This window comes from Oncorhynchus clarkii, chromosome 22 (genome assembly GCF_045791955.1).
Source record: "Oncorhynchus clarkii lewisi isolate Uvic-CL-2024 chromosome 22, UVic_Ocla_1.0, whole genome shotgun sequence".
Classification (NCBI taxonomy): Eukaryota; Metazoa; Chordata; class Actinopteri; order Salmoniformes; family Salmonidae; genus Oncorhynchus; species Oncorhynchus clarkii.
Genome location: NC_092168.1, coordinates 29,816,494 through 29,840,895, shown reverse-complemented (window position 1 = coordinate 29,840,895; position 24,402 = coordinate 29,816,494). Strand labels below are relative to the sequence as shown.

Below are 24,402 nucleotides of genomic sequence, written 5' to 3'. Positions count from 1 at the left end.
CCATGATGGGACATCAACCTCTTTCACACGCAACTGACGACACACTTAATAAGCCATCTAATAATTTATACCATATTGATAAACACATTTTCTGTCTACAAGTGCTCTGATTGGTTGGTAAACTCAAGTGAAGGACCATCAAATGGTGATGGGGTGGAACACAGTATGTTATAGAGCAACATACTGTATTGTAATTGTGTTGCTGATTATGCCTGGTTAAAATAACCCTGAGGGGATTGATCCGGTCATATTCTATTGTTTGGTACATTTGTGATTTGGGAAATAGTGGGCTAAAGATGCTACCCCTGATCTGCCAGTCTGATCCTTACCATCTGTGTGTGTGTTTGTATATGTCAACCCAACGTGTATGAATGTGTAGCCTACTTCATACACAACCACCAGTTTATAAATAGCAAGTCCTAAACCATTCACTGACAATGTGAAAGAGATTTTATTTTGTGAAAGAGATTTGGAGAATGTCCCTCAGCTTATACATGAAATATAGGTAGAAAGGGAGAAGGAGAGAGAGACAGGTGCCATTTTAATATTTGGAATGAGAAGAGCAGGTCACACAAGAGTTGTCCTGCTCTCTCCAGCTCTCACTCTCAACAGAGTTGTCCTGCTCTCTCCAGCTCTCACTCTCAACGGAGTTGTCCTGCTCTCTCCCGCTCTCACTCTCAACAGAGTTGTCCTGCTCTCTCCAGCTCTCACTCTCAACAGAGTTGTCCTGCTCTCTCCAGCTCTTTCTCAACAGAGTTGAGTCCTGCTCTCTCCAGCTCTCACTCTCAACAGAGTTGTCCTGCTCTCTCCAGCTCTCTCTCAACAGAGTTGAGTCCTGCTCTCTCCAGCTCTCACTCTCAACAGAGTTGTCCTGCTCTCTCCAGCTCTCACTCTCAACAGAGAAGAATGGACCAGAAACACCGCCTCAGCACGTTACACCATCTCAGAGAGGCGGAGAGAGAGAGAGATGTGTATGAAGTACATGGATCCTGTTCCTGTGCGATGTGTTGGGCTGACCGCACCAGCCTCTGGAGAGCACGGTAGTTGCGGACGGTGCAATTGTTGTATCAGGCGGTGATACAGCCTGACAGGATGCTCTGAATGGTGGAAAAATGTATGAGGGTCCTAGGGGACAAGCTGAACTTCTTCAGCCTCCTGAGGTTGAAGAGGCGCTATTGCATGAAGGCACCATTTCAGGTTGTCAGTGATGTGCACACAGAGGAATCTGAAGCTCGGACCCTTTCCACTGCGGCCCCGTCAATGTGGATGGGGTGTGCTCTCTCTGCTATCACCTGTAGTTCACAATCAGCCTCTTCATTTTGTTGATGTTGAGGGAGAGGTTATTTTCCTGGCACCCTTCTGCCAGGGCTCTCACCTCCCCATCTCATCATTGTTGGTAATCAGGTCTACCACTACTGTTTTGCCATCACCCACTGAATAACTTGTCATTTTTGCAGATTGAAAATGTTTGAGCTAGTATTACAGTAAGTCAATATTTATATTTAGGAATTAGCATGGCATTTAGTCAATTAATATAATGCACCTTTGGATTTTACCCTGGTCTCGAAAGCAAATGGTTAGAACGTTTGTAAAGTTAGGAGAACTTGTTCCGTGAAAGCGAAATTATAGCTGTCCTTTACGAAATTACCCTGTACATTTAAAAATGACCAAATACACAAACTGTTTACAGCAAAACTACTTTCTTACTGTGAACCTGAACAACCTAAATAAAATCTGAATGAGTAAAAACGGTAAATTCCTAATATAATAATCTGTTTTCTGACCGATGCATGCTTAATTTGGATTGGGTTCCCACAGACCTCTTAAACATTTGAACTGGGGACCAAAGCAAATTGGTAAAATGTTACATTCCTAGTTTATAGCAATTCCCATATGTAACATGTGGTCAAGTGGAACCAATAGTTCATGAAAAGGTTCAGATGGCGTTTTACAGCCCACCATTCAACACATATCCCCAAACATTACTAAGATACGTACAGGTTTACTAAGCGGAGTTCTCAAAAGGTGCTCTGCTATGTGGGTGTATGGTCTGATAGGGATAAATGGATAGTCGTGATGGGGGGGAGAAATCGATAGTTTCATATCGTCATATTATTCTGGGATGATATATCGATATCTTACTCCAAGTATCGATTATTTAAAAAAAAACAGATACAAATAATAAACTTGCTACTGTAGGTTTTTTCAAATTTATTTAACCCTTATTGTACCAGGTACAGTGCCTTGCGAAAGTATTCGGCCCCCTTGAACTTTGCGACCTTTTGCCACATTTCAGGCTTCAAACATAAAGATATAAAACTGTATTTTGTTGTGAAGAATCAACAACAAGTGGGACACAATCATGAAGTGGAACGACATTTATTGGATATTTCAAACTTTTTTAACAAATCAAAAACTGAAAAATGGGGCGTGATAAAATTATTCAGCCCCCTTAAGTTAATACTTTGTAGCGCCACCTTTTGCTGCGATTACAGCTGTAAGTCGCTTGGGGTATGTCTCTATCAGTTTTGCACATCGAGAGACTGAAATTTTTTCCCATTCCTCCTTGCAAAACAGCTAGAGTTCAGTGAGGTTGGATGGAGAGCATTTGTGAACAGCAGTTTTCAGTTCTTTCCACAGATTCTCGATTGGATTCAGGTCTGGACTTTGACTTGGCCATTCTAACACCTGGATATGTTTATTTTTGAACCATTCCATTGTAGATTTTGCTTTATGTTTTGGATCATTGTCTTGTTGGAAGACAACTCTCCGTCCCAGTCTCAGGTCTTTTGCAGACTCCATCAGGTTTTCTTCCAGAATGGTCCTGTATTTGGCTCCATCCATCTTCCCATCAATTTTAACCATCTTCCCTGTCCCTGCTGAAGAAAAGCAGGCCCAAACCATGATGCTGCCACCACCATGTTTGACAGTGGGGATGGTGTGTTCAGCTGTGTTGCTTTTAAGCCAAACATAACGTTTTGCATTGTTGCTAAAAAGTTCAATTTTGGTTTCATCTGACCAGAGCACCTTCTTCCACATGTTTGGTGTGTCTCCCAGGTGGCTTGTGGCAAACTTTAAACAACACTTTTTATGGATATCTTTAAGAAATGGCTTTCTTCTTGCCACTCTTCCATAAAGGCCAGATTTGTGCAATATACTGATTATAGACTGATTGTTGTCCTATGGACAGAGTCTCCCACCTCAGCTGTAGATCTCTGCAGTTCATCCAGAGTGATCATGGGCCTCTTGGCTGCATCTCTGATCAGTCTTCTCCTTGTATGAGCTGAAAGTTTAGAGGGACGGCCAGGTCTTGGTAGATTTGCAGTGGTCTGATACTCCTTCCATTTCAATATTATCGCTTGCACAGTGCTCCTTGGGATGTTTAAAGCTTGGGAAATCTTTTTGTATCCAAATCCGGCTTTAAACTTCTTCACAACAGTATCTCGGACCTGCCTGGTGTGTTCCTTGTTCTTCATGATGCTCTCTGCACTTTTAACGGACCTCTGAGACTATCACAGTGCAGGTGCATTTATACGGAGACTTGATTACACACAGGTGGATTGTATTTATCATCATTAGTCATTTAGGTCAACATTGGATCATTCAGAGATCCTCACTGAACTTCTGGAGAGAGTTTGCTGCACTGAAAGTAAAGGGGCTGAATAATTTTGCACACCCAATTTTTCAGTTTTTGATTTGTTTCAAAAGTTTGAAATATCCAATAAATGTCATTCCACTTCATGATTGTGTCCCACTTGTTGTTGATTCTTCACAAAAAAATACAGTTTTATATCTTTATGTTTGAAGCCTGAAATGTGGCAAAAGGTCGCAAAGTTCAAGGGGGCCGAATACTTTCTTGCACTGTATATCAGCTTTTATTTATTTCATCACATTCCCAGTGGGTCAGAAGTTTACATACACTCAATTAGTATTTGGTAGCATAGCCTTTAAATTGCTTAACTTGGGTCAAAAGTTTTGGGTAACCTTCCACAAGCTTCCCACAATAAGTTGGGTGAATTTTGGCCCCTTCCTCCTGACAGAGCTGGTGTAACTGAGTCAGGTTTGTAGGCCTCCACACCCTTTATCAGTTCTGCCCACAAATATTCTATAGGATTGATGTCGGGGCTTTGTGATGGCCACTCCAATACCTTGACTTTGATGTCCTTAAGCCATTTTGCCACAACTTTGGAAGTATGCTTGGTTGCATTGTCCATTTGGAAGACTCCCCCTTTTTCCTCCACACGGTCATTATGATGGTCATTATGGCCAAACAGTTCTATTTTTTGATTCACCAGACCAGAGGACATTTATCCAAAAAGTACGATCTTTGTCCCCATGTGCAGTTGCAAACCGTAGTCTGGCTTTTTTATGGCAGGTTTGGAGCAGTGGCTTCTTCCTTGCCGAGTGGCCTTTCAGGTTATGTCGATATAGGACTTGTTTTACTGTGGATATAGATACTTTTGTACCTGTTTCCTTCACAAGGTCCTTTGATGTTGTTCTGGGATTGAATTGTACTTTTCACACACCAAAGTACGTTCATCTCTAGGAGACAGAAAGTGTTTACTTCCTGAGCGGTGTGACGGCTGCGTGGTCCCATGGTGTTTATACTTGCGTACTGTTGTTTGTACAGATGAACGTGGTACCTTCAGGCGTTTGGAAATTGCTCCCAAGGATGAACCAGACTTGTGGAGGTCTTGGCTCATTTCTTTTGATTTTCCCATGATGTCAAGCAAAGAGGCACTGAGTTTGAAGGTAGGCCTTGAAATACATCCACAGGTACACCTCCAAATGACTCAAATTATGTCAATTAGCCTATCAGAAACTTCTAAAGCCATGACATAATTTTCTGAAATTTTCCAAGCTGTTTAAAGGCACAGTCAACTTAGTGTATGTAAACATCTGACCCATTGGAATTGTGATACAGTGAATTATAAGTGAAATAATCTGTCTATAAACAATTGTTGGAAAAATTACTTGTGTCATGCACAAAGTCGATTTCCTAATCGACTTGCCAAAACTATAGTTTGTGAACAAGAAATTTGTGGAGTGGTTGAAAAACGAGTTAATGACAACAACCTAAGTGTATGTAAACTTACGACTTCAACTATAAGCATCGTGATAATATTGTATCGTGAGGTCCCTAGCAATTCTCAGCCCAATGAGAGGTGTCTGACAAAGCGTGTGCTGATCCACACAGCGGCCATTACATAGATGTGTGTGAGAAAAACAAAGGCTACAGGTATGACTCATGTGGAGTGAAACCAGGCATTAGCAGGTCTAACACACACAAAACACTCCCACACATTATTCTGGGGCATGATGCACCGCCCAAAGACATTTTGAATACGCTCAAAGATAAAGCTGCAGAAATACTAGAGATTCTTACATGAACCATGAAAAGAGGGGCAAAAGACAGAATACAGAGAAAGCAGAGAGAGAGAGGGAGAGGGAATGAGAGGGGGTCAGAGAGAAAGAGGGGAACAGAGAGAATACAGAGAAAGCAGAGAGAGACAGAGTGAGAGGGGACAGAAAGGGAGAGGGAATGAGAGGGGGACAGAGAGAAAGACAGGGAAAGAGAGCCAGAGTCAGTCGTGCCTGCGGCTGTAACAGTAGTCTCCCTCATCAGTCTTTGTGTGGAGTCACTGGGCTGTTGATGAGAAGTGACACATGGGGGGGGTGTGATGTTAGAAGCCTTTACTGGAGCCTAGAACCAACTGATGTTCCCCGCCACACGCAACAACCAACACGGCTGGACCACTCCAGTGTGTGTGTGCGCGTGTGTGCGGTCACTGCGGTGTGAACTGGGGCTTATCCCCAGAGACAATAGCAGAGCTGTCCAAATTGGGGCGATGGGAGAGAAAGAGGGGGCAATGAGGATAGAGGAAAACGAAAGAAGGAAGAGAGGGGGATCTGTACATTGGCCTGGAACATGATGTTCTAGCTCCAGACGGCTAGTCAAGCCAGAACATTACTTCCACTCCAGCAGTTGAGTGAACTGGGAGGGCTGAGCTGGATTTATGATACTGTACACTCACGGGTGCTGTTTGGGTCAGTCACATAGTCATGTTATAGTGCGTTATATGGACCCCCGGAGTGAAAGTCTTAATCAAATAGGATTGGTTGGCCCTTTCACACTATTAACCTCAGGAGACACACATACTTATCTTTAGGACTCTTACTGTCCGCACATACCCAAACACAGATGGGACAGATGGGTGGTTTGATTGTTTCCAAACAGACCAGGACTTCACACTACCAGATAACAGATCCTAATCCACCATCTAGTACATACTGTACACTATCAATCATTTTTATTTCCTGGAATATAAAAGCTGAAAAGTCATCAAAAAAGAACAGTATTTGTAAGTGATGGAACATAGCGCAGGTCCTCATCAATATACTGTCAGTAATCAACTGATAGGATTCACAGACTCACAGACCAATGCACCACACACAGGCTCTCACACACACTGCCAATAGAGGGTTAATCGGAGGGCAGACGTGTACAGTTTATGTAGTGTAAACCAGCCAACTTCTTTACCCACATCCACTGAAATGCAATAGAGACACGCGTCAAATGTCCTATAAATTGGGGACATTGTGTTCCTGCATAAGGAATGTTTCTCTGTTAAATTAGCTGTGTGTGTTCATGCGTGTGGCTGTTCATGTTTGTGTGATGTGCTGTGTACTCCTGTGCAGCTCATGTTCTACTGAACAAGAGTAATCCCTCTTGGCAACAGAGAACAGCTTCAGAGCATAAATACTGCACTAAAACACACAGGCCCCCCCTCCCCCACTCACATACACAAGAGAGAAGACAGAATAGTGAAGTTAGTGAAGTACACTGACTGTAAAGTCCAAAGTCTGATATTTCAGACAAGTGAGGCCAGTCCTTACAGAAGGTTCTAGTGTTGGTCTGTAACCTCTTCAACTAGAACGTCCCCATTTGAATCGTTATTGCCCCAACACTTACTAACTACTAGATTTACACTACCGTTCAAAAGTTTGGGGTCACTTAGAAATGTCAATGTTTTTTAAATAAAACCACATTTTTAGTCCATTAAAATAACATCAAATTGATCAGAAATACAGTGTATACATTTTTAATGTTGTAAATGACTATTGTGTAGCTGGAAACGGCAGATTTTTTTAAATGGAATATCTACAGTTGAAGTCGGAAGTTAACATACATTTACATACAAGCCAAATACATTTAAACTCATTTTTTCACAATTCCTGACATTTAATCCTAGTAAACATTCCCAGTCTTAGGTCAGTAAGGATCACCACTTTATTTTAAGAATGTGAAATGTAGTAGAGAGAATGATTTATTTAAGCTTTTATTTATTTCGTCATATTCCCAAGTGGGTCAGAAGTTTACATACACTCAATTAGTATTTGGTAGGATTGCCATCATTTAAAAAAAAACTTGGGTCAAACATTTTGGGGAGCCTTCCACAAGCTCCCCACAATAAGTTGGGTGAATATTGGCCCATTCTTCCTGACAGAGCTGGTGTAACTGAGTCAGGTTTGTATGCCCTCTTGCTCGTACACACTTTTTCAGTTCTGCCCACAGATTTTCTATAGGATTGAGTCCAGCCAGGGCTTTGTGATGGCCACTCCAATACCTTGACTTTGTTGTCCTTAAGCCATTTTGCTACAACTTTTGAAGTATGCTTGGGGTCAGTGTCCAGTTGGAAGACCCATTTGCGACCAAGCTACAAGTATATTAGAGTGTCACGCTTGAGAAACAGACACCTCACAAGTCCTCAACTGGCAGCTTCATTAAATAGTACCCGCAAAACACCCGTCTCAACGTCAACAGTGAAGAGGCGACTCCGGAATGCTGGTCTGTTTTATTCAGATTTCCTCTGTCCAGTGTCTGTGCTATTTAGCCTATCTTTTCTTTTTATTGGCCAGTCTGAGATATGGCTTTTTCTTTGCAACTCTGCCTAGAAGTCCAGCATCCCGGAGTCGCCTCTTCACTGTTGATGTTGAGACGGGTGTTTTGCGGGTACTATTTAATGAAGTTGCCAGTTGAGGATTTGCGAGGCGTCTGTTTCTCAAACTAGACCCTAATGGATTTGTCTTCTTGCTTAGTTGTGCACCAGGGCCTCCCACTCCTCTTTCTATTCTGGTTAGAGCCAGTTTGCGCTGTTCTGTGAAGGGAGAAGTACACAGCGTTGTACCAGATCTTCAGTTTCTCTGCAATTTCTCGCATGGAATAGCCTTCATTTCTCAGAACAAGAATAGACTGTCGAGTTTCAGAAGAAAGGTCTTTGTTTCTGGCCATTTTGAGCATGTAATCGAACCTACAAATGCTGACGCTCCAGATACTCAACTAGTCTAAAGAAGGACAGTTTTATTGCTTCTTTAAAATCAGCACAACAGTTTTCAGCTGTGCTAACATAATTGCAAAAGGGTTTTCTAATGATCAATTAGCCTTTTAACATGATCAACTTGGATTAGCTAACACAACGTTCCATTGGAACACAGGAGTGATGGCTGCTGTGGGTGGGGTTATATCCTGCCTGTTTGGCCCTGTCCGGGCGTATCGTCGGATGGGGCCACGGTGTCTCCCAACCCCTCCTGTCTCAGCCTCCAGTATATATCCTGCAGTAGTTTATGTGTCGGGGTGCTAGGATCAGTCTGTTATATCTGGAGTATTTCTCCGGTCTTATCCGGTGTTCTGTGTGAATTTAAGTATGCTCTCTCTAATTATCTCTTTCTCTCCTTTTCTCTTTCTTTCTCTCTCTCTCTCTCTCGGAGGACCATGCCTCAGGACTACCTGGCCAGATGACTCCTTGCTGTCCCCAGTCCACCTGGTCGTGCTGCTGCTCCAGTTTCAACTGTTCTGCCTGCGGCTATGGAATGCTGACCTGTTCACCGAATGTGCTACCTGTCCCAGACCTGCTGTTTTCAACTCTCTAGAGACAGCAGGAGCAGTAGAGATACTCTCAATGATCGGCTATGAAAAGCCAACTGACATTTACTCCTGAAGTGCTGACCTGTTGCACCCTAGACAACCACTGATTATTATTTGACCCTACTGGTCATCTATGAACCTCTTGGCCATGTTCTGTTATAATCTCCACCCGACACAGCCAGAAGAGGACTGGCCACCCCTCATAGCGTTGTTCCTCTAGGTTTCTTCCTAGGTTCTGGCCTCTCTAGGGAGTTTTTCCTAGCCACCGTGCTTCTACGCCTGCATTGCTTGCAGTTTGGAGTTTTAGGCTGGGTTTCTGCACAGCACTTTGTGACATCAGCTGATGTAAGAAGGGCTTTATAAATACATTTGATTGATTGATTGCTGATAATGGGCCTCTGTACGCCTATGTAGATATTCCATTTTTATTTTTTTAAATCTGACGTTTCCAGCTACTATAGTCATTTACAACATTAACAATGTCTACATTGTACTTCTGATCAATTTGATGTCATGTTAAATGGACAAAAAATTTGCTTTTCTTTCAAAAACAAGAACATTTCTAAGTGACCCCAAACTTTTGAACGGTAGTGTACCACTCAACAACCTCCCCCTGCTTCCCTCCCATCCTTCCCGCTCTTCAGCTGTCCATCTGTCTGGTCAGCTGATGACTGCTCTGTCCATCTTCTGACTGGAACAGTAGTGGGGAACAGCTACAGTCCGCTTTGGAAGAAGAGAGAGAGAAAGGGAGGGAGGGAGGGAGAGAGAAAGACACAGACAAAGAGCTTTCCAACCTACAGCTCCATGACATAGCAGAGAGCTGAGAGCAGAGGGTAGAGAGGACCTAGCTTCTGTCCCACTGCCAGCTTATCAGCCAGCCCTACCCATCCATGCCCTCTCACAGAGACATGAACTGCTGGGGCTCAGTGCTATACAACCCTTATGACTATCAGACTATACTCATATACACACAGAGAGAACACGAGCTACTGCCCAGAGCCACAAACACGCATCCTATAATGTGCAGATAAAAAGCCACAGCACGCAGAGCATGCGCACACAAGCCTCTCTTCTGAGAGGATTTGAATATGGCTTTTTCCTCACTGCTTCTCTGACATGTTACAGTATAGCCTAATGATGAGTAACTATCTGCACATTATAGGACAGGGACTTGACATGAAGTGGTTTAACTAAGGGCCTAATGCTAGTAGCAAATAGTGTACAGTAAGGAAATAAGCGGTGGTCCATGTTATATAATAATAGCGCTTAGCTCCCTGAACGATCTTACGAGCTCCAATACCCCCGTCTCCATAGGTGTCTGTCATCCCAGAATATAGGAGAAATGACATCATTTCCAAATTAGAGCCATTACTGCTCCCTCAAATCCCCTGGTATTCCCTGTGTGTATCTGTACGTGTAAACCTATAGAGTAGTTGTTAGTGTGACAACTGGTACACTTTCACTTCAACACCAACTAAAACACTTGAATAGCCATTTCAGGAAATTGGATGATTGATGCTAGTTATAAAAGGTGTGTAGTACAGACCTCTAACCATTATCCTTTCTCTCAGTTTCTGGTCTTGAGTTAAAGACATCAGTTGACCAACACCTGAGCTTTGCTTATCTGCCGCTTCAGAGAAGTTGATCATGGAAGTTCATTTGGCGCGGATATACAGCTAAACCCTGGCCTGTAGGACTACAGGCCCTGACCCCTCTCCTTCCCGTGTGTGTTGTTGTATCTTATAAGATGTTCAGAGAGAGAGGAAGAAGCGAGTGGAATAACTAGAGAGACTGCATCAGGCCAAAGGCAGTGACGACAGAGGGCTAACATAAGCACCTCTTAATCCTACAGAAAACACATAGCTCAGTGGCTGCAGATCCATACATGGACTGGGATATACGCACCGTGAGTGTGTACAGTGCATTCGGAAAGTATTCAGACCCCTTGACTTTTTCCACATTGTTAAGTTACGTCCTTATTCTAAAAGGGATGATTCTCCCCCCCCCAATCAATCTACACACAATACACCATAAGGACAAATCAAAAACAGTTTTTTTTAGAAATGTTTAACCAATTATTCAAAATAAAAAACTGAAATACCACATTTACATAAGTATTCAGACCCTTTACTCAGTACTTTGTTGAAGCACCTTTGGCAGTGTTTACAGCCTCGAGCCTTCTTGGGTATGACATTACAAGCTTGGCACACCTGTATATGAGGAGTTTCTCCCATTCTTCTCTGCAGATCCGCTCAAGCTCTGTCAGGTTAGATGGGGAGTACAGCTGTACAGCCATTTTCAGGTCTCTCCAGAGATGTTCAATAGGGTTCAAGTCTGGGCTCTGGCTGGGACATTCAAGGATGTTCAGAAACTAGTCCTTCCTGTTGGAAGGTGAACCTTTGGCCCAATCTGGAGGTCCTGAGCACTCTGGAGGATGTTTTCATCAAGGATCTCTGTACTTTGTGCCGTTCATCGTTCCCTCGATCCTGACTAGTCTCCCAGTCCCTGCCACTGAAAAACATTCCCCACAGCATGATGCTGCCACCACCACCATGCTTCACCGTAGGGACGGTGCCAGGTTTCCTCCAGACGTGACGCTTGGCACTCAGGCCAAAGAGCTTAATCTTGGTTTCATCAGACCAGAGAATCTTGTTTCTCATGGTCAGAGTCCTTTAGGTGTCTTTTGGGACACTCCAAGCAGGCTGTCATGTGCCTTTTACTGAGGAGTGGCTTCTGTCTGATTGGTGGAGTGCTGCAGAGAAGGTTGTCCTTCTGGAAGTTTCTCCCATCTCCACCAAGAAACGCCCTTCTCTCCTGATTGCTTAGTTTGGCCGGGCGGCCTGCTCTAGGAAGAGTCTTGGTGGTTCCAAACTACTTCCACTTAAGAATGATGGAGGCCGCTGTGTTCTTGGGGACCTTCAATGCTGCAAAACATTTTTGGTACCCTTCCCCAGATCTGTGCCGACAAACCTGTCTCTGAACTCTACGGACAATTCCTTAGACCTAATTGCTTGGTTATTGCTGACATGCACTGTCAACTGTGGGACCTTATATAGACAGGTGTGTGCCTTTCCAAATCATGTCCAATCAATTAAATTTACCATAGGTGGAATCCAACCAAGTTGTAGAAACATCAAGGATGATCCATGGAAACAGGATGCACCTGAGCTCAATTTTGAGTCTCATAGTAAAGGGTCTGAATACTTCTGTAAATAAGTTTAATAAATTTGCAAAAATTTCTAAACACCGGTTTTTGCTTTGTCATTATGCGGTATTTTGTGTAGATTGATGAGGACATTTTTATTTAATCCATTTTAGAATAAGGCAGTTACGTAATAAAATGTGGCAAAAGTCAAGGGGTCTGAATACTTTCCAAATGCACTATTTTTGGACCACTAACACAGAGGAGAGTGAGTCCATTTCCAGATATGCTACTTTCACAGAAATCTTCAGAAATGTCTTCGTGTGCTAGTTAGCGCAGACACTGACCTGTGTCCTGGGCAGTAACACACAGATACAACCTCTAGCCTGGATACTACTGTTGAGGCCAATGGAGATGCTGTGTGCATTTGAGAGAGTGTTTATATTATGACATTGAGAGCCCAGAGGTCAGAAACAAGAGAGAGGAACAGAGAAAGAGAAGAAGAAAAGCTAGAAGGATGGAGCGAGAGATATAGCTGTGGTGCGGGGGCAGATGCAGAGCAGAACAGGTTTGAACCAGTCAGCTGTGACTGACTGTTCTAAAGGACAGGCCCTATTACAGCATCACAACACTGCAGGCCAGTTAGGATGCTTTAATCAGATGCCCGCAGCAGTAAGTAACAGCACAGGGCTGGATGGGGCTTGTTGCCATTTAGGGCCTACCATCTAATGCCATCACTGGTCAACCCGGCCAAACTACAGTCAAGTGGTCAGAGTGAAGTCTTAACATTACTGGGTCATTTCACCAATTTGGTGTCTTTTGAGAAGTGTAAAAAAATATGTTTGATTTCATCTATTTTAACATTGTCATGAGCTGTGTTCGAATACCCATACTGTATTCTACATACTTGATGAGTATATACACTACATACTATTAGTTCATATTAGTATACTGTAAACAAACGATATCCTTTCAGTTGAGTGTACTAGCGCTTCGCCTGTCAACTGGAAGTTGATGCTGTTGCTATGCAACTTCTTGCTAGCTTGTTAGCATAACAAATTACTAGCTAGACATCTTACGACTTCATTAACAATGTCCATTGAGAACGCACAACAAATATACCACTTAGCTAAGCTAAGAATTACGTGAATATTGAACTCAAATGTTGGGTAGCTAGTTAGATAACATATAGTTAATAAACTGGCAAGTTCGATGTATTGGTAGCCAACTAACGATGGGTACCTAGCTAACATACCAAGCAACTGCTGTAATGACATGCTATGCAGTTTGCATGGCTAGCGTAGCTAACAAATTGTCAGTCAACATAATGTAACTTATTTCAAAAGTCATTAGTTTATTTCATTGCTTAACATTTTCTTAACATTTGTCATAATTAGTCAAAGCAATGAATTTCTATCCGCTCTCATTGGACTGGCTGCATATTTACCTCAATTTTCTTCAAATCCGAAAATATTGCAAAGCTACGCCCATTGCCTGAAGAATTGCATTACGGGCCCTAAAAGCACGGAAATATAGTGTCCACTGCTTGTATATGTTGTACGACATCCGGGAACTTTTGGCATACTTACTATATCCATACTATGACCAATAAGCATACTACATACTCAATTTAGGTGACAATTAGTAAGGTTAGTGCAGTTAGCATGATTATACCAACACAGCTATGGTCAAAAAATGAAATTGTTTAAACATTTCTAGCCTGTCTCTACGGGCAATAGATGTGACTTGTAATGCTCGACCCGCTCAGTTTTTCGCCACAAAATTGCCGAAAAGCATAGTACCAGCTCACCTGCTTTTACTCAATGATTAGACTATAATATGTTCGATGTTTCTTTTCAATTTCCTTTTTAAAAATGTATAGTTTCACCATATTAAAACGAGAGTTCAGTTCACATAACAGGGTTGACCTTAAAATAAGGGACAGGCATAAATGAATCACTAAATCGTATTAAATAATCAATCATCTTCAGAAATGACTGTCAAAGCAACAAAATAACTACCGAAAGGCTTTACAATGACGGTCAAACTTGGAGACATTTTGGGATTAAGTGGAATAAAATATTTTTAGAAGTGACAGGGTTGATGGAGGGACATGTGAAAATGCTGCAAGTTTTGCAGTTTAGCAAGCCTTTGTTCATATATTGAATATTGAACTTTCTATGTGGTCTATATTAAAGGGCACTATCTAATATAACAGGTGTTTGGAATGGAGTATTTGTGCACAATTTCTATTTATAATATCAAAGGAACACAAAATGCACTCATTTGTGAAATGACCCTACTAACTACATATTTCACTGTTTAATGTAATGGCATAAGGGAACTCACCTACAGGTGGGCAGCAAAAGGGCAGGTCAGGAGAGAACATGGGGGGGGGGGGGGGGACAAAACAACAGATTAACACACAGTATAGTACATGCATACATCCACACATGATTCACAGTTCAACAAGGGTGTGACTGCCACAAGTCAATTCTGAACAGCATTTGGTATACAGTGCATTCAGAAAATATTCAGACCCCTTCCCTTTTTCCACATGATACGTTACAGCCTTGTTCTAAAATTGATTAAATGTAATTTTTCCCTCATCAATCTACAGTTTTTTAGGAATGTTTGCAACATTAAAAATTAAAAACAGAAATACCTTATTTCCATAAGTATTCAGACCCTTTTGCAAAGGGTCAAACTTTCCAGTAAATTTCTGTAATTTTTCAAGAATTTTTTGATGGGAAGTTAAGCCCGGGAATATTGCTTAAATTCATCAAAAAAGTTTTACTTATAATAGTGAACCTTTTTTGAGGGATACACATAAGGCAATTCTAGGTCTTGTGGCATATTTTGGTGAAACTATCCCAAATTCAATGGAATTGCAACCCTCTGCATGCACAGTGCATTCTTCCATCACATGTACAACTGATTCTCAAGATCTTGCACAGAAATGAGATGCTATTGAGCCTACACTACTACACTGTCTGAGCCAAGGACTACATGCTTTCTGGTAAGTTTTGATTACAATACTGGGTGGGGTGAATATATTTTATATGACATACATGGTTCTTTGTTAACTAGTAAATAGTAGCCTACAGCAAAGTGTGTTTAAATCATTTCTAACTTGTTAACAATTTCTGCTAGTTAGTTTTTGCTACCATGTGGGTTTTCACTTGCATCAATCAGCCTGCTAACTGAGGAGTGTTAATTCACCTGTTTCCATACATGTTTAATTTTAAAACATCTTACAAAGGAGTTGTTTAATCTAACTGTTTAACTAATTTATCTGTACATGGAATTCTGTTTTTTTTATTATTTTTATTTTTCCTAATCTTTACAGGAAACGTGCACTATCTGATGTGTGGAGACATTTCACTGCAGCTAATGTAGAAGGAAAAGCGGTATACATTTGCAAATACTGTGCCAAATCATATGTGAAGAACGCAACAAAGATGCCGAATCATCTGGCCAAGAGCATCGTTCCCTCAGTGCTCACAACAACCAACCTGACAAAATTTCCTCTACCTCTATTCTAGATGAAAATGATGAATTGGACACCTTATCGATAGCAACAGCTCATGGTCCTCCTGGAATCAGAATTTTATTTTGACTCAATAGAGGAACGTAGTCAGAGAAATGCTGATGAATGTCTTGCTCGAGCTGTGTATGTAACTGGTTCACCTCTGATGCTCACAAGCAATGTGTATTGGAAGAGATTTCTGAATGTTCTTCGCCCAGCATACACCCCTCCAACCAGAGATGCTTTATCTACTCATTTGCCGGATGCAGAGTTCAACAGAGATCAAGTGAAGGTCAAGCAAATCAGAGAAAGCAGACTATTGCAATCATCTCTGACTGGTGGTCGAATGTTCGTGGGCAAGGAATTATTAACTACATCATCTCCACCCCTCAACCAGTATTCTACAAGAGCACAGACACAAGGGACAACAGACACCGGTTTCCACATTGCAGATGAGCTGAAGGCAGTCAATGACCTTGGACCACAAAAGGTATTTGCACTGGTAACAGACAATGCTGCGAACATGAAGGCTGCTTGGTCTATTGGCTGTGCTGCTCTTGCTGTGAATCTGCTCCTCAAGGACACCATGGCACAGAAAACAATGGGTACACACTACAAGAGAGCCAAGGAAATGGTTAGGTATGTGAATGGTCATCAAGTTATAGCAGCAATCTACCTCACCAAGCAAAGTGAGAAGATTAAGAGCACCACATTGAAGCTGGCCAGCAACACCCGTTGGAGTGGTGTCATCATGTTTGACAGTCTCCTGGAGGGGAAGGAGTCTCTCAAAGAAATGAGGGTCCATCAGGATGATGTATTTTGTAGAGTGGTATACAGCCTAAAACCTATCGCAGTAGCCATTGCACGGATTGAGGGAGACAATGCCATCCTGTCTGATGTTCAGACTCCTCTGCTTGCAGATGTAAGGGAAGAAATCCATACTGCCCTGTCCACTTCACTGTTGCTCAAAGCAGAGGAAACTGCAGTTCTGAAATACATCAAAAAGCACGAAGACTTTTGCCTGAAGCCTGTACATGTTTGACCCCAAGTATGCTGGCACGAGCATCCTGTTTGGTGCAGAGATCAACAAGGCATCACTACCATGTCTCACCACCTTGGCCTGGATGAGGGCAAGGTTCTTGGCAGTCTGGCAAAGTACACTTCCAAGCAAGGGCTTTGGGAAGGAGATGCAAAATGGCAGTCATGCCAACATATATCATCAGCCACCTGGTGGAAGGGACTTTGTGAATCTGAGGGTCTTTCCCCTGTTGCCTCCATCATCCTCCAAATCCCAACAACATCCGTCGCCTCAGAGCGCAACTGGTCCTTGTTTGGGAACACACACACCAAAGCATGCAATAGGCTGACCAATACAAGGGCTGAAGAATTGGTGGCCATACGGGCAAATTTGAGGCTTTTGGAGCATGACAACAAGCCATCCTCAACAAGGTTGGAAAGTGACAGTGAAGATGAGGCCTCAGAGTCTGATGTTCAAAAGGTGGACATTGAGGAGGTCCAGAAGACATGGAAGCCTGAGAGGAAGACAACCAAAGCTAGACTATCATTTTACAGATGTTAAAAACATTTGGATAGACCATTGGGGATCATTCAATATTCCCTTTATTTTGTTATTCAGTGAAATCATCCCATGTGAATAGTCAACTCTTAAATAAAGTTCAATTCGTAACTAAATTGTTTATTTCTATTGTAAGGATTTAATAATTTGCAATTATGTCTACTTATGATAAGGTTTGGCTTATGTTTGTCTCCATATGAAATGGTACATATATCCAATGCAAAAAACATCTACATTTAAATGGTATTAATATTCATTTGCATATATCTCCATTAATTCCCATATATTCACGGTAATTCCCATATATTCCCGTTAATTCCCACAGAAAGTTTCCACTTCTGAATATTCCCCAAAATGTGCAACTCTAGCTATGAGACTTAAAATTTAGCTCAGGTGCATCCTGTTTCCATTGATCATCTTTGATATGTTTCTACAACTTGAATGGAGTTCACCTGTGGTAAAAACCTAATTTTGCTTTGTCATTATGGGGTATTGTGTAGATTGGTGAGGGGAAAAAACAAATCAATTTTAGAGTAAAACTAACGTAACAAAATGTGGAAAAAGACAAGGGGTCTGAATACCTTCCAAATGCACTGTAGGTTTACAATGAATGTAGGCTCTGTGTGTGTGTGTGTGTGTGTCTCAAATCAAACCAAATTTGATTTTGTCTGTGTGTATGTAATACACAGGTAAATAGTGAGGTTAGGCAAGGTGAAGGTTAGGGCAGGCACAGTGACTAGGCCAAAAGGGAGGGTAGAGCAAAACAATTATTGGTAGACCCTGTGTGTAGGCTACATTATACGGTTGGTTACACAATAGAAAATATCTTCATAATAAATGCCCATAGTAGTATAGATACCCGTGCCACAAGTCACCCCACACACGCACACCACACCCTCTTGCTCCCTATCTCGGTTTCTCTATAGTCACCAAGCCTGCTGACACATTCAACCCAGAGCCATAGGGCCTATCCTCACCCAGCCTAATCTAAATCGAAACTACACCATAGCCATAAACAGGCCTATACCTCTAGGCCATGACTAGGTAACGCTGAGTGTTCCATACATTCAGAGGCCAGGGTGTGGTGTTGTCATTGTAACTCAAAGTAACATCATTAGGTAACTGTCCACTGGTCTCCTCCCACTTCACACCAGTACAGCAAATCTCTAACCATACTTAAATAAATACATCTATGCACACATGACCAAGACGCTTAAGAGTCTGCTAAATGGCATACATAATTATTTATTCTTTAGAAACCACCAACAGACCCAGTGGGGAATATGTACACAGAATAAGTATGCGGTTTTCTCTCTCTCCCTCCCCAAAACCAGCAGGCAAACTCAACTCATCAGGGAGATTCTCCAGTGAACAGCAGAGGGAGGAAGCTGATTAAAGGAATGACACAGACATCTGGTGGACGTTAGAGGTAACAGCACAGTTTTCCGATGACAGCAATGACTGTATGTATGTATATACAGTATATATATACAGTGCCTTGCGAAAGTATTCGGCCCCCTTGAAATTTGCGACCTTTTGACACATTTCAGGCTTCAAACATAAAGATATAAAACTGTATTTTTTTGTGAAGAATCAACAACAAGTGGGACACAATCATGAAGTGGAACGACATTTATTGGATATTTCAAACTTTTTTAACAAATCAAAAACTGAAAAATTGGGCGTGCAAAATTATTCAGCCCCTTTACTTTCAGTGCAGCAAACTCTCTCCAGAAGTTCAGTGAGAATCTCTGAATGATCCAATGTTGACCTAAATGACTAATGATGATAAATACAATCCACCTGTGTGTAATCAAGTCTCCGTATAAATGCACCTGCACTGTGATAGTCTCAGAGGTCCGTTAAAAGCGCGGAGAGCATCATGAAGAACAAGGAACACACCAGGCAGGTCCGATATACTGTTGTGAAGAAGTTTAAAGCCGGATTTGGATACAAAAAGATTTCCCAAGCTTTAAACATCCCAAGGAGCACTGTGCAAGCGATAATATTGAAATGGAAGGAGTATCAGACCACTGCAAATCTACCAAGACCTGGCCGTCCCTCTAAACTTTCAGCTCATACAAGGAGAAGACTGATCAGAGATGCAGCCAAGAGACCCATGATCACTCTGGATGAACTGCAGAGATCTACAGCTGAGGTGGGAGACTCTGTCCATAGGACAACAATCAGTCGTATATTGCACAAATCTGGCCTTTATGGAAGAGTGGCAAGAAGAAAGCCATTTCTTAAAGATATCCATAAAAAGTGTTGTTTAAAGTTTGCCACAAGCCACCTGGGAGACACACCAAACATGTGGAAGAAGGTGCTCTGGTCAGATGAAACCAAAATTGAACTTTTTGGCAACAATGCAAAACGTTATGTTTGGCGTAAAAGCAACACAGCTGAACACACCATCCCCACTGTCAAACATGGTGGTGGCAGCATCATGGTTTGGGCCTGCTTTTCTTCAGCAGGGACAGGGAAGATGGTTAAAATTGATGGGAAGATGGATGGAGCCAAATACAGGACCATTCTGGAAGAAAACCTGATGGAGTCTGCAAAAGACCTGAGACTGGGACGGAGATTTGTCTTCCAACAAGACAATGATCCAAAACATAAAGCAAAATCTACAATGGAATGGTTCAAAAATGAACATATCCGGGTGTTAGAATGGCCAAGTCAAAGTCCAGACCTGAATCCAATCGAGAATCTGTGGAAAGAACTGAAAACTGCTGTTCACAAATGCTCTCCATCCAACCTCACTGAGCTCGAGCTGTTTTGCAAGGAGGAATGGGAAAAAATGTCAGTCTCTTGATGTGCAAAACTGATAGAGACATACCCCAAGCGACTTACAGCTGTAATCGCAGCAAAAGGTGGCGCTACAAAGTATTAACTTAAGGGGGCTGAATAATTTTGCACGCCCAATTTTTCAGTTTTTGATTTGTTAAAAGTTTGAAATATCCAATAAATGTTGTTCCACTTTATGATTGTGTCCCACTTGTTGTTGATTCTTCACAAAAAAATACAGTTTTATATCTTTATGTTTGAAGCCTGAAATGTGGCAAAAGGTCGCAAAGTTCAAGGGGGCCTGAGCTCAATCGAGTCTCACAGCAAAGGGTCTGAACACTTATGTAAATAAGGTATCTGTTTTTCTATTTTTAATACATTTGCAAAACACTAAAAACCTGTTTTTGCTTTGTCATTATGGGGTAGTGTGTGTAGATTGCTGAGGATATTTATGTAATCAATTTTCGAATAGCTGTAACGTAAAAGAATGTGGAAAAAGTCAAGGAGACAGAATACTTTCCGAAGGCACTGTAGATGGGATCAGTGGCGACCAGTCATTTGAGCACCATATTTTTAGCTAAAAAATAAATAAAATGTTATTAACGTATTAATGTTATTTTGGCATTAATACGCGTCACATATCAGTTTGCAAAAAAAGTTTCATCATTGAGTTAATAAAGCCCAAACCAACCGTGGTCTCTTTTTTTGCTTTCTTGACTAAGGCAGCTCCAAAATGCAGGTGTTTCAACCTAGCTCCGTGCTTTCTGTGGTGGTGGGGCAGCCAGCGGAAAATACAGAGGGTAGGTGTTGGTAATGTTCTCTAGTTGCGCCGTGATTGGCTCAGTGTTCTGTCACTCACTGTCACCGCCAAGTCTAAGGGTAGAGCTAAAAAATTCAAGCCCCTTGGGTGCTGCCATAGTTACATTAGAAGTGTCCACCCAAGAAAGCTCAAGGTCATTGGCCACAGATACAATTAAGTCAAATCACATATCTACAGTAGCTTTGATTGGAGTTGATTGGAGTGAATTAAGTTCACACTGACATCTACTAGCAAATCCTTTTAAATACTTGTCATATGAAGAGAAATAATGAAGAGAAATATAGATTTCGGTGCTCATCGGCCATTAACATTACACAATAAGTTGGAAATCACAAATTCAACAATGAGTTGTTTGGAAGGAATCAGTGGATAACTGCAAGCATTGCAAAGCAATCACCGGCCTGCTATTCAGTGGAGTGGCAGTGTGGTCCTAAATCTGGGATTAAGGGTCTCTTTTCCAAGCTTAAAATGATAAACATTCAACATTGGCCATGAATTGTGCCGTGCTCAAAACAACTTCACTCGGAACTGGGAAATCTGACTTCAGTGAGTTCAAGACGAATGAGAACTCTGGTGAAAAAACAAGTTCCGACTGGGAACATACATTTTGAACGGTCCTCCAACTCGGAAATGGAAACTCGGGCCTCTTTCTAGAGTTACGACTTGAAGATCACTGACGTCATCATGATTCAACCTTGCCGCCCCCCCCCCCAGAATTCCCAGTTGTCTGGAAAGCACCATAAATACAGAGAACGCCTAAGATTGATGAGAGTTTGATGACAAAATTTGCCCGCGAGGGATCGCCGTGCCACCCTGTTCAAGTGAGCACAGCACCACGAGGTGAGTCCTAAAATGTATTGTATGCTGCTGCATAAATTATGTAATATGCCTCAGAGATATGTATACTGTTGCTAAGAAAGTAATATTAAGTGTATGTTGTGTAGTAAGCTGTAAGTAGCCCATGTGCCTCACCCTAATAATTTGGTCTATTTTCACCTCTTAATTTCACCTACTGTTCTGACTTGGTGGTGCAAATGTAGCTAGTGGTGTAACGGACCGTAGTTGATCCGTACGGATCACCCCCCACGGTTCAGCACGCATGTGAACTGCGGATCAATTGCAAAGTTTAACCATCTTAGTGTGAAATACAGTTTCATGCCGCTGTTACTTTTTAAAGTAATAATTTCCTAAATCTCGATGCAGAGCTGCAGTGAAAAGATAAAGACCGAAGCGTGCTGTGTTTTACTCTGAAGCCTGAAGGTTGATTTGATTATTTATTTTAAAGCAGTTGTGTGTACTGTTCACGTGAACAGGGCATGTTGACTCAATCCTGGATGCTCGCATTGCAAAAAGCAAAGAAGAAATAAGAGCAGTGATAGCCATGACTAGCGGAGGAGCTGAAGAACTGGAAAAGCCTCCCGCTTCATTTAAGTCTCATGTACGGCAGTATTTTGGCTTGCCTGTCAAATATGATGGCGGAAGAAGGGTGGTGGACAACACCATTACGGTGTGTAGGCATTGCGCCACAAGAAAGCTGTATGATCATGGAAATACACGGAGCATGGCCACACATTTAAAGTGTCATCACCCTGGTGTGTCAGTGACGGGAGCCAACTCAGCCAAGAGACAACATCTCACCGCAACATTTAAAGCAGCCCTTTGCTGCAGATTCAGACTGGGCTAAAGCCATCACCAAATCTATTGAGATGTTTATCACTGCAGACATGAGGCCATACTCTGTTGTGGAAAACAACGGGTTTAAAAATATGGTGAAAGTGCTTGAGCCCTGCAACAAAATCACCTCGTGCACCCACTTCAGTATGAAGATCGTGCCAAACAGGAAAATATCAATTGTCGACGAATTATCCAAGGCATCCTCTGTTGCCCTCGCCACAGACGGGTGGACCTCCAGGGCAACGGAAAGCTACGTGACTGTTCACTACACCACAGAGGAGTGGGAGATGTGAAGTCCGGTGCTAGACACATCCCCTCTATGAGAGTCACACAGGCACAAATCTGCTGCATGTAATGCAAGAGTAGAAGCAGAGTGGAAGCTAGAGGGGCCCAATAGCAATACACCAATCACCACAGATAATGCCAAGAACCAAGTAAATGCAGTGAGAGAGGCTGGACTGGCGCCACACGTCGCTTGCTGTGCACACATTATCAATTTAGCATCTCAAAGGGGAATCTCAGTAAACCAGATGGACCGCCTCCTTGGGAGGATCAGGAAGGTGGTTTCCTTTTTCCACCGAAGCACAGCCGCCGCTCATGTGCTTAAGACCAAGCAAGAAATGTTACAGCTACCGACCCAAAAGCTCATACACCATGGTTCATTTCTTTTCACATTTATTTAACCAGGTAGGCCAGTTGAGAACAACTTCTCATTTACAACTGCGACCTGGCCAAAAGAGCAAAGCAGTGCGACACAGAGTTACACATGGGATAAACAAACGTACAGTCAATAACACAATAGAAAAATCTATATACAGTGAGTGCAAATGTTGTACGATTAGGGAGGTAAAGGCAATAAATAGGCCATAGTGGCAAAATAATTCCAATTTAGCAATTAAACACTGGAGTGAGATGTGCAGAAGATGAATGTGCAAGTAGTGATATTGGGGTGCAAACGAGCAAAAAAATTACATGGGGATGAGATAGTTGGGTGGGCTATTTACAGATGTGCTATGTACAGGTACAACACTTAAAGTTAGTGAGGTAAATAGAAGACTTGAGCTTCAGTGATTTTTGCAATTCGTTCCTGTCATTGGCAGCAGAGAACTGGAAGGAAAGGTGGCCAAAGGGGAGTTCGCATTGGGGGTGATCAGTGGAAAAAAAGCTGCTGGAGCGCGCGCTACAGGTGGGTGCTGCTATGGTGACCAGTGAGCTGAGATAAGGAGAGGCTTTACCTAGCAAAGACTTATAGATGACCTGGAGCCAGTGGGATTGGCGACGAATATGAAGCGAGGGCCAGCCAACGAGAGCATACAGGTCGCAGTGGTGGGTAGTATATGGGGCTTTAGTGACAAAATGGATGACACTGATAGACTGCATCAAATTTGCTGAGTAGGGTGTTCGAGGCTATTTTGTAAATTACATCACCAAAATTAAGGATCGGTAGGGATCGTCTATCCTCGCTGATTTTTAGGGGTACAGATTTTGTAGCTCTTTCAGAACATCAGCTATCTGGATTTGGGTGAAGGAGAAATGGGGGAGGCTTGGGCAAGTTGCAGTGGGGGGTACAGAGCTGTTGACCGGGTTAGGGGTAGCCAGGTGGAAAGCATAGCCAGACGTAGAAAAATGCTTATTGAAATTCTCGATTATCATGGCTTTATCGGTGGTGACAGTGTTTCCTAGCCCCAGTGCAGTTGGCAGCTGGGAGGAGATGCTCTTATTCTCCATGGACTTTAGTGTCCCAGAACCTTTTGGAGTTTGTGCTACAGGATGTCACAACAAGATGGAATGACATATTGGAGCGCTATCTTGAACAGCAGGCAGCTGTATACTCTGTACTGACAGACAAGATCCTGAAAAAATAAAGATATCATCACCTTGTCTGATGATGACGTGAAAGTGGCAGGGGAGGTCCTACAGGTGCTCAAACCGGTTACAACCCTATAGA

General features: G+C 42.3%; 1 protein-coding gene across 1 annotated transcript in view; it reads right to left on the bottom strand.

Moving 5' to 3' along the window:
* LOC139380750 (TSC22 domain family, member 1) overlaps window positions 1-24,402 on the bottom strand; it is an 89,327-nt gene that overhangs the window by 16,547 nt on the left and 48,378 nt on the right. The window lies entirely within an intron of this gene.